Source organism: Heptranchias perlo, chromosome 20 (genome assembly GCF_035084215.1).
Source record: "Heptranchias perlo isolate sHepPer1 chromosome 20, sHepPer1.hap1, whole genome shotgun sequence".
NCBI lineage: Eukaryota > Metazoa > Chordata > Chondrichthyes > Hexanchiformes > Hexanchidae > Heptranchias > Heptranchias perlo.
Genome location: NC_090344.1, coordinates 19,628,287 through 19,640,553, shown reverse-complemented (window position 1 = coordinate 19,640,553; position 12,267 = coordinate 19,628,287). Strand labels below are relative to the sequence as shown.

Genomic DNA, 12,267 nt, shown 5'->3' with positions numbered 1-12,267 from the left:
AGAATTTAAGCTGCAGCTTAAAGGAAATTCGTTGCATGTCGTGAAATCTTAGACGTGTAAATAGGGCTGGATTATAACTTTATTTCTGAGGGAAATATACACTGCCTGGTAACTACAGTTCTTATTTATTTGAGCATTTCACAGTGGCGGTGTGAAGTGATTTCGAACCCCCAGTGAATTTCAAGACCATGCTTGATCCACTCTTTTGGTCACCCACAGGTAGCACGCGGCTGTGGAGCAGACTGCGCAGGCTTATCACAGAAACTCTACCAGACTGCATGTTCGAGACTTTTATTCAACGCTACACTTGCAGCCTACAGCCGTGTGTGCATTGGTGGTTCAGTGCAGAACCCTCGCCTTCCGACGGGAAAACAGGGGTTTGGTTCCAATGCAGCTTCCTTTACCTTTTGTATTCTGGACCCATGTGATCGCCTGAATTGGGATAAATTCATGTGCCGGCTTCAATCTGTACAACTTCTTGAAAGATTATCTTCATTTCGTCTACGTGTCTTTCGTGAACAAACCCTCTGCATTCTGTCCTCTGGTGCTCAAACAAGCTCTGCTGGAGATTAGTCAAACCTGCCTTTTACATCGCTGAAAAGGTGTGAGAAGCCAATTGGTGATTTTTGACCAAAAACGGGGACACAACAGGGGTCATCCGGGATTTGAGCCAGTAAAACTCCCTGAGCGAGAATCAGATCCAAAGATCAACTGGCAAAAGAGCCGTGCAGCCACTGTAAAATTTCGCTGCCTCGCAGCCGATCCGCCATCTTTTCAGCACACTATGGCCATTCAAACTCACTTTCTTGTACGATATACCATGCAGAGCAATATCAGGTTCGAAATTAATTATTATATATCAACAATATTACTCTCTTTTTATCAAATTTGTTTTGAATGTACGACTTGTAATATCAAGTAACACTTTACAGAATGAATTACTCTGAAACGACATTGTCATCTGTCTCGGCATCGTCATAGTTTACACTCCACCATAAGTACACTTTACTCAAATTGCTGCTTTCATTCACTATGAGAGCGAAGATCCATGAATGTGGAAACATTAGCTACGAATTTATCAGCTGGGTTGCACCTTTCCTTTTCCTGCTGTCTCAGTCTTTTTTTTCTTTACCCTTCTCTGCTATTGTTGCAGGTTCGATGAGCCATCGCCGTTCAAGGAAGCCTGAGAAGTCCATTGGGGACAACACAGGGAGATAAGGGACAGAGACATGGAGAGATAGAGAGATGCATGCAAAGAAAATAAAGAGTATAAATGTCAGGTTTTGCAAACTAGCAGAATTTAAGTTACAGATTGGGAAAGATTCCTTCTCGGGTCTTGAAATCTTGCAAGAGAAGATCTGACACTAATTAAAAGCACCGGCCACGCTGTAGAATCTCTCATTCTGGGGGAGAGATAAATGCGGTCAATTAACTCCAATTAATCTATTCCAGCACTGAAGTGATCTTTAAACAGTTGCTCTGCGAGCAGAATTCAAATCTGGGCAGGAAAACCTCAATTGAAGTTTAAGTCCAACGCTTTAAACACTCGGCCACCGCAGTTGTAAACGGCATGTTCGTTCAGATAGGATTCCAAATAGACACATGCTGCTGTTACAAACGCGCGTATTGATGGTGCGAGGAGTCGAATTCTTACCTGTTACGCTGGAGACCTTGGTTCGATTCCCGATACAATGCAGGATCATTTTCACGAATAAGGAGCTGAGGAGCAAAAGTATACCATTTCGCCCCTCGAGCCTGTTGCGCAATTCAGTTCGATCCTGGTTGATATGTAACCTAACTGCATATTATCGCCTTAGCCCCATGTCCCTTAATGCCTTTGGTTAACAAAAATCTATCAATTTCAGTTTTAAAATTAACAATTGAGCTCGCATCAACTGCCGTTTGTGGAAGAGAGTTCCAAACTTCTACCTCCCTTTGCTTGCAGAGGTGTTTCCCAACTTCACGCCTGAAAGTCCTGACCATAATGTTTATGCTCTGTTCCCGAGTCCTAGACACGCTAACGGGCGGAAATCTTTTTTTTCTGTTTACCCCATCAGTTCCCCTTAATATTTTGAAATGTTCGATCAAATCAGCACTTATTCTACTGAATTCGAGGCAAACCCGAGTTTATGTAATCTCTCCGCCTAATTTCAACTTTGGAGTCCAGGTAACATTCTAGTAAATCGTCGCTGCACTCACTCTACAGCCAATATATCCTTCCGAAGGTGCGTTGCCCAGAACTGAATACAGTACTTCAGGTGTGGTCTAACCAGAGCGATGTGTAGCTGTAGCATCATGCCTATCACCTTGTATTCTCGTCGTCTGGATAAAAAGACCAACATTCCAATAACCTTTTTGATTATTTTTATACCTGTCCATGACATTTTAATGATGTATGTTCATGGACCCCTAAGTCTTTTTGGACCTCCACTGTTTCGAGCTTTTCACCTATTAGAAAGTACTCTGATTTATCCTCTTAGGTCCAAAGTGGATGACCTCACACTTGACGAAATTCATATCGATTTGCCACAATTTTGCCCATTCATTTATTATATTAATACCTCTCTGTAATTTTATGCTTTCATCTGCACTGCTTACAATGCTGCCCATCTTGGTGTCATCGGCAAACTTGGATATGTGGCTTTCTATCCCGTCATCTAATATCCGCCTGAATTGGGAAAAATCCAAATTCAGTTTCAATCTCCTCATCATCTTGAGACATTTTATTTGCTTCATGTTTATTGCGCCGACGAAACTTCGGCATTCAGTCCACTGGAGCTCAAACATCCTCTGGATATAATTCAGTTCTCCCAACAACAAAACTGAAAAGATGTGAGAAGCCAATTGGTGACTTTTCACTAAAAGGAACAACACATGAGAGCTCGTCTGGGATTTGAACCCGGGACCTCTCGCATATCACTCACTGAAACTCCCTAAGCGAGAATCATGCCCCTAGACCAACGAGCCGCTGTTAACTTAGCTGTGCAGCCAGTGTAAAAGTTCGTTGCGTCTCACAGCCGATCGACCATCCTTTCAGACCACTTCTGTCCATCCAATCCAGTTTTCAATTCGGATGCACAGCAATATCAAGTTGTGCACCAACTATCTCCATTCACCAATATTAGTCTCCCTTTACCAAATTGCTTTCGAGTACACGACTTGAGTTATCAAGTAAGACGTTTCAGAATTAGCTGCTCTTAAATTGCATTGCTTGGGAGGATACTGAGAGTCGTGTCGATTTGTGGCACGCTCTGTTCCCTTTGCATTGCATCCGAAACATAGAATTGAATCATAGAAATGTTACAGCACGGAAAGAGGCCATTCGCTCCATCGAGTCCATGCTAGCTCTCTGAAAGAGCAATCCAGCTAGAACCTTTCCCTGAAGCCCTGCATTTTTTTTCCTTTCAAGTACTTATCCAGTTCCCCTTTGAAGGCCATGATTGAATCTGCCTCCATCGTACCCTCCGGCAGTGCATTCCAGATCCGAACTTCTCGCTGTGTAAAAAGGTATTTCCTCATGTCACCTTTGGTTATTTTGACAATCACCTGAAATCTCTGTCCTCTGGTTCTTGATCCTTCCGCCAATAGGAACAGTTTCGCTCCATCTCCTCTGTCCAGACACTTCATGATTTTGAATACCTCTATCAAATCTCTACAAAACCGTCTCTGTTTCAAGGAGAACAACCCCAGATTCTCTTGTCTATCCACGTAACTAAAGTCCCTCATCCATGGAATTATGCCAGTATTTTTATCTGCACCCCCTCTAAGGCCTTCACATCTTTCATGAAGTGTGGTGTCCAGGACCGGAAACAATAATTCAGTTGTGTTCAAACCAGTGTGTTATAAAGTTTAATCCTGACAGCTATACTTTTGTACTCTATACATCTATTTATAAAGCTCAGGATCCCGTATGCTTTTTAACCGCTTTCTCAACCTGCCCTGCCACATTCAACGATTTGTACACATAAACACCTCTTTGTTCCTGTACCGCTTTTACATTTGTGCCCTGGAGTTTATATTGCCTCTCCTCGTTCTTCCAACCGAAATGTATCACTTCTCATTTTTCTGCGTTAAATTTCATCTGCCACGTCTCCGCCCATGCCACCAGCCTATCTACATCCTTTGAAGTCTATCACTATTCTTATCACTGTTTACAACCACTGCAAGGTTTATTTCATCTGCAAATTTTAAATTGTGCTCTGTGCACTCAAGTCCAAGTCATTAATATATATCAAGAAAAGCAGTGGTCCCAGTACTGATCCCTGGGGAACACCACTGTACAACTCTCTCCAGTTCGAAAAACAACCCTTCACCAGTAATCTCTGTTTCCTGCTCTTAGTCAATTCTGCATTTATGTTGTTACTGCCCCCTTTATTCCATGGGCCGCAATCTTGATGATAAGCCCACCATGCGGCACTTTATCAAAAACCTTTTGAAAGTCCATATACACGACATTAACTGAATTGCCCTCATCTATCCTCTCTGCTACCTCATCAAAAAACTCTTACAGGTTAGTTAACCACGATTTGCCTTTAACAAATCCGTGCTGGCTTTCCCTAATCAATCCACCCTCGTCCAGGTGACTGTTAATTCTGTACCGGGTTATCGTTTCGAAACGTTTCCCCACCACTGAGGTTAAACTGACTGGACTATAGTTGCTGGGTTTAATTGTACACACTTTTTTGGGCAAGGGTGTAACTTTGCAATTCTCCAGTCCTCTGGCACCACCCACATATCGAAGGATGTTGGTAGATTATGGCCAGTACCTCCGCAATTTCCACCCTTACTTCCCTCAGCAACCCAGCATGCATCCCATCCGGACCTGGTGGTTCATCCACTTTATGTACAGCCAGCCGTTCAAGTGCCTCTTCTTTATCAATTTTTAGACCATCCAGTATCTCAACGATAACTTCCTTTGCTGAGACTCTGTCTTCTTGGTAAAGACAGATACAAAGTACTCATTTGGTCCCTTGGCCATCCCCTCTGCCTCCAGGAGTAGATCTCCTTTATCGTGCCGAATCGGCCTCACCCCTCCCCTTAATACCCGTTAACTGTTTGCATACCTGTCGAAGTCTTTTGGATTCCCTTTTATGTTGGCCGTCAGTCTATAGTCATATTTCTCTTTGCCTCTCATTTCCTTTTTGACTTCACCTCTGAACTCCCTAAATTCGGCCTGGTGAATGAGCGCATAAAAAAAGTTACCATTTCTTTCAGCCGGAAACAGAAAGTTACTTGTTGATCAATGGCGATTTGAACAAGTATTCGTCTTTTTTACAGAGTTGAATGAGTTTTGTGAAATTAATACAGTGAACGAATACAGTAAAGTTGAATTCCTGATCGGGAACCGCCTCAGACAGCGCATTACTGCCCATCCCTGGGAAACAAGATACGACCGAAACGTTGACAACACATCGCAGGTCCCGCGACAAAGACACAGCTTGCCAGCTGTTCCGAAATTTGGAGCCTGGACAGGGAGTTAAACGCTGGACCTTCAGCTCACTACTCACTTTAAAAGTCTGATACTCTACCGACTGAGCTACCCAGGCTCGATACGAGATAAGCTCCCATCGTACATATTCATGGGAGGTCTCTGAATTATCCCTACAGCCGGCGAGCAAGGGTGAGGTCCGTTTGATAAAATTCTCAGTGACGTGTTGAGGAGAATCCTTGTTTCTGTTGAACATGATGTAAGAAACATGGACAGTGAACTCGTGAGTTTACAATTCTTCTTGTTTGTGCCAAATGTCTTGTCATTCGTTAGCACCAATTGAAATAACACTTTGCCCAGCGGCTCAAAAGCTGAACTTCTCCCACACGGGAGTTGGAAAAGGCCTCTCGACTTTTCAACGTATTAACATCTGTAAGCTGAATAATTTCTCCCGTTACACAGTGACACCAGGCAGAATATTTCCCTTCCAAATTTACCCCACACGAAACTTCCAACCGATGAATATCGGCTTAACGAAAAGAAGAATTGTTTGTTTGGTTCTTTAGATTTAATGATCTCGTGCCGGCCCCTTTGCCTTATGAGCTGCCGCGAAAAGCCCCCTCTCTCCCTTTGAACAAGTAAACTGGCACCTGCTATTGCAAGACGGTAGGCCAGAGGAACTCAAGAGCCCACATGGGGACACGAAGAAGTAGATGCTTTATGGAACATACCAGTTGTACCTTGAACTCCAGTCAAAATGTTCGGAGTAAAAGTTTTGATTGTTTTCGAAGGCGCTCGAACTCACAACCTGGCCATTTCTGGATCCCATACTGCTATAAATATATAACGCACGCTTAACAATTGTACAACACGAGAGCAGCGAACAACCGACAGCATCAGCGCTCCTGACAAACAGCTTCATTTTCCATCTCTCAATTATCACTTGGAGATGTTTCTCAAACAGAAGCTTCCAATCAAGATGCACTTCGTTAAATAATAATTCCTAAATCAAGAGATGATGTGGAGATGCCGGTGATGGACTGGGGTTGACAATTGTAAACAATTTTACAACACCAAGTTATCGTCCAGCAATTTTATTTTAAATTCACAAGCTTTCGGAGGCTTCCTCCTTCGTCAGGTGAACGAGGTGAATGATTTTCACATCGTTCACCTGACGAAGGAGGAAGCCTCCGAAAGCTTGTGAATTTAAAATAAAATTGCTGGACTATAACTTGGTGTTGTAAAATTGTTTACAATAAATCAAGAGAGTTTTGGTCGATCATGACTAAATTTCCTTACCTGTTCCTTTTAATCTCATGGGATGGTGTCCATCAGGTCCTTGAGATTTGTGTATCTTTAGCCTAATTATTTTCTCCATCGCCATCATTTTACTTATACTGAATCCCCTTGATTTATTAACAGTTTTCCGCGTGTCTCTGGTATGTTAGCCTCATCCATTACTGTGACGACCGATGCAAATTAAAAATTGAGCAACTCTGCCATTTCCTGATTTTCAATTACAATATCACCTCCATCTGTCTTTAAGCGGCGCACATTACACTAAACCTCCCTTCTTTCTCTTAATATACTTGTAAAAACCTTGAGAGTTGTCCTCATTTTCCCTCACAAGTTTTTCTCCTTTTCCCTTTTTGCTTCTCTTACGATCTTTTCGTTTCAGCACCACAACAACCAAGACTTCGCTGCAAAGTTCGGCTCAATAGTTCTCCAATGTCAGAGCGAGAATTGTCTGAAGCCCTAATTTATTTAATGTAACAAATACAATCACACATAATCATCCGTGTATCAACGCACTGATGGATACACAAAGATAAACACAGCGAGAAATCCAGTCAGTGTCGGAATGCACAGGGAAACGGACAAGCGAAATGGACAGAGATAAAACGGCCTGAACCCCCAACAGTGAAGTGTCGCTGATATATATTAATGAGAGGAGGTGGAGACAAAATGTCATCAATTGGCGCTGTAGCTTAGTTGGTTAAAGCGTCTGTTCAGTAAACAGAAGATCCTGGGTTCAACTCCCAGCAGTGCCTTGTGTAGTTTGTTATTTTACCTAATTTGTGGAATTGAGCGACAAAATAACACTGTGGTATTTGTTCAGGAGGAAACGGATACCAGAATGACTGTTCAAAAACGCCCTTTCGTTGCACAGACAGACCTCTCATAGAATGTGTCTGTAACACGTTAATTTAAAGACACGTTCTTGTTTCTGGGCTCGTTGGGGTCGTGGTATCATTCACGATTTGAAGTTCAAACCCGGAAGTAGTCCTAATTTGGACCTGGACTTGTGATCTTGACCTGCGTTGGAAACTTTTGCAAAGAGGGAAAGGAAGTCCCCAAATCACTCCACCTGAATCGCCAGGCCCGGATGAAATATATCCCAGGCTGTTAACAGAAGTAAGGAAGGAAATAGCGGAGGCTCTGCCCATCATTTTCCAATCCTCCCTGGCTACAGGTGTGATGCCGGAGGATTGGAGGAATGCTGAAGTTGTACCGTTGTTTAAAAAGGGAGAAAGGGATAGATCGAATTATTGCAGGCCAGTCAGCCTAACCTCGATATTGAGCACAACTCTGGGGGAAACTATTAATCTTCTTATAGAAAGGCACGGATTAATGAAGGACAGTCAGCATGGATTTGTTCAGGGATGGTCGTTTGAATTGAATTTTTTGAGGAGGTATCAAGGAAGGTCGATGAGGGTAGTGCGTTTTTTGTTGTCGACACAGATTTTCGCGAGGCTTTTGACAAAGTCCTATGTGGCAGATTGGTCAAAAATATAAAAGCCCATTGGACCCAAGGGAAATTGACAAGTTGATCCAAAATTGACTGAGTGGCAGGAAGCAAAGGGTATTGGTCGTCGGGTGTTTTTGTGACTGCAAGGCTGTCTCGAGTGGGGTTCCACAGGGCTCCATACTAGGTCGCTGCTTTTCGTAGCACAGTTCATTGATTTGGATATAAATATACGGGGTATTATTAACAAATTTGCAGAAGATACAAAAATTGGTCGTGTGGTTGATGGTGAGGAGGGAAGCTGTGGACTGCAGTAAGAGATCAGTGGACTGGACAGGTGGATAGAATAGTGGCAAATGTAATTCAATCTGGAGAATGAGGTAATGCATTTAGGGAGGGCAAACAACGCAAGGGAATACACAATAAATATTGAAACTAATTTGCATTTACACGCCCATTTTGCGTGATGTCTTCCTGTATTTTTCACATTTTTCCTTTGTGTTAACTACAGCTCCCAATTATATGCTGTCTGTCAATTTTGAAATTGCATTTCCGATTCCTGTGACCAAATCATTAATGTAAATTGTGAACAACAGTGGTCCCATTACCGATAAATTGTGAACAACAGTTGTCCCAACACAGATAAATTGTCAACAACAATCGTCCCGGCACAGATAAATTAGAGTCATAGAGTCATAGAATTTTACAACATGGAAAAAGGCCCTTCGGCCCAACATGTCCATGTCGCCCAGTTTATACCACTAAGCTAGTCCCAGTTGCCTGCATTTGGCCCATATCCCTCTATACCCATCTTACCCATGTAACTGTCCAAATGCTTTTTAAAAGACAAAATTGTACCCGCCTCGAGCAGCTCGTTCCAAACACTCACCACCCTTTGATTGAAAAAATTGCCCCTCTGGACCCTTTTGTATCTCTCCCCTCTCACCTTCAATCAATGCCCCCTCGTTTGGGACTCCCCTACCTTTGGGAAATAATGGATGACATAAGGCACTGCGGGGAGTTGAATCCAGGACCTCCTATTGACGAGATAGATGCTTTAACCAACTTAGCCACAGCGCCCGTTGCTAAACTATCAACAACAATCGTCCCAGCACCGGTAAATTGTGAACAACAGTGGTACCAGCACCGATAAATTGTGAACAACAATGGTCCCAGCACCGACAAATTGTGAACAACAGTGGTGCCAGCACAGATAAATTGTGAACAGCAGTGGCCCCAGCACCGATAAATTGTGAACAACAGTGGCCCCAGCACCGATAAATTGTGAACAACAGTGGCCCCAGCACCAATAAATTGTGAACAACAGTGGTCCCAGCATCGATAAATAGTGATCAACACTGGTCCCAGCACCGATAAATTGCGAACAACAGTGGTCCCAGGACTTCAGACCTTGAACTTCATTTGAAACTTTTGCATAAAAGGAAATGAAATCCCCAAATCGCCCCACGTGGCTCTCAAACGCATTGGGAAGAAGTTCAATGCAAACAATCAGGACTTTAAAAGCAACTCAACGACCTGCACTTTCTTTGAATAAGTTTTGTTAGCGATTATATTTGACCGTGAAATCGCTCCCGGCTTTCATCTTGCTGAAGCAGAATGTGGCCGCTTTGTATCTGTGAGCATGTCGGTGACGTGGTTAGCTTTGACACTGATCGCTTCCAATTTGTAAAATTTCACCAAGCGTCAGCCAAAAGAAACCGAGAATCGAATTGTCCGTGGAAGTGATGAATTGAAGGGATTGGTGCTCCAAGCAGATCTGGAAAATGCACAGTGCGGTCGATCAGGAGTTCTAAATCCACCCTCCAGCCACTCGCCAATCATATTAACTGAGCTTTACTCTGGCCCAGTGTCACCGCACTGAAAGCGAGTATTTCTCCGGCATGTTTTTCTTCATAGTTGCTACTTTAAGAGTGAAGACCGGCTTGTTGGATTTTCACTCCTACAAGCTTCAACCATTCATTTTGGACTGACTGTGGACAGTTGTTATATTGGTCGCTGCAAACTCAAAGTTTAGCCCAATTAATTATTGGTTTATCAGGTGACCTCTTCGCCTGTCTCGTAGGTGCTGTCGGTTACCACGAAAGTTTGATGTTTAGGTTCGAGCTCTTATTTGATTTTTCCTCAGGATTCTTCGCCTCAAAGTTCCAGGGTTTCAATGTATTTTTTGGAAGCAAGAACATCACAATTCTCCTTGGCAGACAAGCCCCCGAAAGGCCAGAAGGGAGGCCGCACCAGCTGCAGGAGAGCTGGTTCGCTGTGACATGGAGATTTCTGCAGTGAGCAAGACCAGACTGTTTCTATGTTCAGAGAATAAATGTCACACCCTTTATGTTGGAAAAGCAAAGCGGTGGGGATTTTTGTCATAGCCCGAGGCCTTTCGTCTTGTATCAGATGTTCCTCGTTGTGTTGCTTTCACCTTGACGTAGAACCGGTTCGGGCGTTCCTGTGATAAACGGCGACAATTGCCTATTCATTTTAAATTTAACAACAGCTGCACTGAGCTTTTAATCATACCCTTAAGATACAATCTGTAAAATGATGCAATTTGATCACCTGCAAAGCATAAAAATCTTATTAAAGTTTTGACTGTTTCTCGGTAACCACGTCAACATCTTCTTCAGTCTGAAATAGAAAGTTATCGTTTGATTAATGGTGAATAAAACAGTCATTCATCGACCAATAGGGTTTAATTAGTTTCATGTAATTAATTTAATAATTTAATAATTCTTGCTTAAGTTAATTCCCTGACTTGGAATCGAACTCATGCGGCGGTGGGAGCATTGAATTCTAACCATGAGTCCATCGGGGAGCTCCCAGGATTGCGCACGGAACACAGCGGAACTGGTAAGATTTACTTTTCTTTCACTCTTTCGTGATTCATTCAGCTCTGTGTTTATTCTCAGGCCTCTTATCTCTCCCTTCTTTTCAGCTTCTGACTGCGGATATTCTTATGGTTAAATATGAATAATATAGAATATCTCACAGCCCCAGTATTTGTGCACCTTCTCTGTACAGTTCTGTACAAAATCAAACTGTACGCTTGTACCCACGGTGTCTCTCCTTCACCCCCGACAGAAGCAGGAGGAGATGCCACTTTAAACTGCCAGTTGCTTCAAATGATTCATGATGAACCGGCGTGGCCTTGCAGTTTTCCCAGGAGCTGCATTCAGGTTCGTGAATTTTGGAAATGGAAACATGTCCATCAGCAGCTTGTGGTAGTATTTTACCTCACTTTCCATTTCATGTACATGCCTAGTTGCACTTGGTGCTGTCATTGCCTGAACATCACCTTCTGTCGCGATAGTAGTTTGAACAGAAAATGCCATTTTTTTGCGAGCAGCTTGTCTCGCACGATAATGACCTGAATTACAAAGAGGCAAGTGGGAAAGGCCGCGTTGGCCTGCTTGTTCGCATCAAATAATTTTCAGCGTTTCTTTGTGGTCTAGTGTTTAGATTCGATCATCACCATGGCAACGGTTCGATTGGTGTCTGTCTCAACACTCGCATTTAAACACTCTACCATAAGTGCACTGTATTCAAATTGCTGATTTTTTTCACTGTGAGGTCGAAGAGACATAAATGTGTGGACAATAGCTCCGAATACATCAACTGGGTTGCACCTTTGCTTCTCCCCCCGTCTCATTCTTTCCATCTTTACCCTTCTCTGCTGGTGTTGCAGGTTCGATCATCCTTGGCCGTTCAAGAAAACCTGAGAAGTCCATCAGGGGAAAATTCAGAGAGTCAAGAGACAGGGACAGGGAGAGATTAAAGTATAGAAACAAATCGGATAAATATCAAGCTTTGCGAACGAGCAGAATTTAAGATGGAGCTTGGTGGAGATTCTTTCACGTGCCGTGCAACTCTGCAAGAGACCATTGGCTCCGAATTAAAAGCATTTGCCACGCTGGATCATCTCTCTGAGGGAGGGAACACGGTCCGTCAACTCCAGTCCTGATTTGTTTGATCATTGAACAAATTTATAAGAAATAGCGCTACGAGCAGGATTCGAACCTGCGCAGGAAAACCCCATTAGATTTCGAGTCCAACGCCTTAACCACTCGGCCATCGCAGC

At 43.1% G+C, this 12,267-nt stretch overlaps 2 non-coding genes across 2 annotated transcripts; one reads left to right on the top strand and one right to left on the bottom strand.

Moving 5' to 3' along the window:
- Positions 1-7,405: 7,405 nt before the first annotated feature.
- On the top strand, positions 7,406-7,479 carry trnat-agu (transfer RNA threonine (anticodon AGU)). The gene has a single exon. It is a non-coding gene; the product is annotated as a tRNA-Thr (tRNA).
- Positions 7,480-12,185: 4,706 nt separating this feature from the next.
- Positions 12,186-12,267, bottom strand: trnas-cga (transfer RNA serine (anticodon CGA)). The gene has a single exon. It is a non-coding gene; the product is annotated as a tRNA-Ser (tRNA).